Below are 2762 nucleotides of genomic sequence, written 5' to 3' on the forward strand. Positions count from 1 at the left end.
ATCTAAAAGTGATGCTATAACAAATCTTCATCAAAATTTTTTTATCTTTGCCAAACTGATGGACAAAAAATGGTATATTATTGTACTATCATTTAGCATTTTTAAAATTTTTTTTAAATTTTAATGTTTTATTTATTTTTGATACAGAGAGACAGAGCATGAGAAGGGGAGGGGGAGAGAGAGAAGGAGACACAGAACCAGAGGCAGGCTCCAGGCTCTGAGCTAGCTGTCAGCACAGAGCCTGACGTGGGGCTCGAACCCACGAACGTGAGATCTGACCTGAGCCGAAGTCGGAGACTTAACCGAGTGAGCCACCCAGGCGCCCCTCATTTAGCATTTTTAAATTACTATTCAGTATAAATGAATTACACTTTTTCCTACTTGTGCTTTTTTTCTCTTGACTCATACAATCATCATATATTAAGGAAATTAGGCCTTTGTGATAATTTGGAATGTTTCCATTCTTCCTTTATTGTGGCTTTCATTACACATAAATTTTTAATTTAAAAAAATTTTTAATGTTTTACTTACTTTTGATACAGAGAGAGATAGAGCATGGGAAGGGGGAGGGGCAGAGAGAGGGAGACACAGAATCTGAAGCAGGCTCCAGGCTCTGAGCTGTCAGCACAGAACCCGTCACAGGGCTCGAACCCACGAACCTGAGATCAGGACCTGAGCCAAAGTTGGAAGCATAGCCAACTGAGCCACCCGGCCACCCTGAGGTTTTTAATTTTTTAGTCACATTTACTAATCCTGTATGATTTCTGTGATAAGAAAGGCCTTCCTTTTGTCATGACTGTAAAAGAAAATTCTGTAGTCTTTTTTAGTACTTTCACAGTTTCATTTTTTTCCTACTTAAATTTTGCACCACCTGGAAATGATCCAGTTGTAAGATGTGAGGTGTGGATTACAGTCTAGGTTTTTTTCCCAGATTTTTACATAGATGCCCCAGTACCGTTTCTTGAACAATCCTCCTTTCTCTAGTAGCCTGAAATGACATTTTTGTCAAATGCTCACATATTTGTGCCTACTTCTGGATTTTCTGTCCTGTTTATACTACAATGCTTGATTCGTTATAGCTTGTAATATGTTTGAAAATCCCAGAGGCCTATGGTTTTCTTATTCTTTTCTGAAGTTTCCTGGCTACTAATGCTTGTTTACTTTTCACCTAAACTCGAGAAGCATTCTACAGTTTGAAAAGAAAATTCTATGTTAATTTTTATTGGCATTAAATATCTAGACTAACATGTAGAGAAAACGGATTTTCCTTTTTCTCCATATCTTTGGTCAGTCAACACTATGTGAAGTTCTTTCTTTTAATGATTATTTATTTTGGGAGAGACAGAGCAGGGGACGGACAGAGAGACAGAATCCCAAGCAGGCTCTGTGCAGAGCCCAATGCCAGGCTCAAACCCGGAACTGAGAAATCATGACCTGAGCCGAGATCAAGAGTCTGGTTGAACCGACTGAGCCACCCAGGCGCCCTTAAGATCTGCTTTTTAACACTCCAGTTTGCCCTCAAAGGCAATTCCACCCAGCGTGTGTGCCAGCGACTTCAAGCCGGACGCCAGGCCACCTGGTCCGCCGCCTGCTCCGCCTCCACCTGCGCTCCAGGCCCTGCTTAGCCCACACCCCGCTCCTGAGCCGATGCCCGGCTTATGCCACCGGCGGGAGCAGCGCCGCGCAGGTCACAAACTAGGACCTGGGTGCACACTGCAGCTTTGGGGTCCGGCCTGCGCCCCCGAGAGAGTGGGGAGGGGGCACCTCGCCGGGGACCCGCGGACCCCCGGACCCTGGCCTGCCAGCACCCCGTCGGGGCTGCCAGACGAAGGTGCACAAAGTGGGCCACTCCTCGGAAACAGCCCCACCTGCAGCCCACCTGCCATCCACCTGCGGCCCACCTGCCATCCACCTGCGGCAGCGGTGGAAAGGGGCTTCCTCTTTCTGCCTTCTGAGGGTAGAGCCCTGTCCCCAGAGAGACCTGGAAACTACCACCGACCAGAACCACCCCCACCACGTTGTCCCCCAGGCTCCTCTGAGACCTGCTGCGGGGACTCAGAACCAAAAGCCATTCCTTCACTCCCAACCCCTTGCTGAGAAGCATTTCCCTTTCCTCTGGGGTCTCCCATTGCTACACTGATTTGATGAGCAGATTTGCCGCTTTACAGGTTTGTCCCTGATGGTTTGGGTTGATGTCTGTCGCACAAACTCGGTGGGAGTCTGAAACATGGATCAACGAACTCAATTAACAAAGTAAGTTCAAGCTGGAACAGTGGAGAGTAAGGAATTCACTCAGCAAAAAGATGGCTCTCACCGGTGTTTGAGGACGGGGGCGACACAAGAGGAAACGAAGCTGGCCCGACGAGGGTGGGATTCGAACCCACGCGTGCAGAGCACAATGGATTAGCAGTCCATCGCCTTAACCACTCGGCCACCTCGTCACACGGAGACTTGGCCTGTTTCTGTCTCCCTCCCCACTGCACTTGGCGATTTCGCGCCGTGCCTCCGGGTGCCTCTCCCCGGCTTGCTGGCCGCACCGGTCCGAGCCAGGCTTCTGAAAGGACCCGCCCAGACCCGACGGCACAGCGGCGGGAGGCAAACACCTGCCAGCAGGTGGAACCAGACCTGGGCGCAGAGCCCCCGGCCGGTGCCCGGGAACCGGCCGCGAGTCCCCCCGGGCCTGGGCGCTGACCCACACGGGCCAGAACGAGCTTCGGGAAGAAGCGGGCAGGCGAGAGTCATGTGGGGAGGTCCGTGCTGGG

The 2762-nt window shown here is 50.3% G+C and overlaps 1 non-coding gene across 1 annotated transcript; it reads right to left on the reverse strand.

Moving 5' to 3' along the window:
* Positions 1–2359: 2359 nt before the first annotated feature.
* Positions 2360–2441, reverse strand: TRNAS-GCU. Its single transcript has one exon. It is a non-coding gene; the product is annotated as a tRNA-Ser (tRNA).
* Positions 2442–2762: the final 321 nt, after the last annotated feature.

Source organism: Suricata suricatta, chromosome 7, assembly GCF_006229205.1.
Source record: "Suricata suricatta isolate VVHF042 chromosome 7, meerkat_22Aug2017_6uvM2_HiC, whole genome shotgun sequence".
NCBI lineage: Eukaryota > Metazoa > Chordata > Mammalia > Carnivora > Herpestidae > Suricata > Suricata suricatta.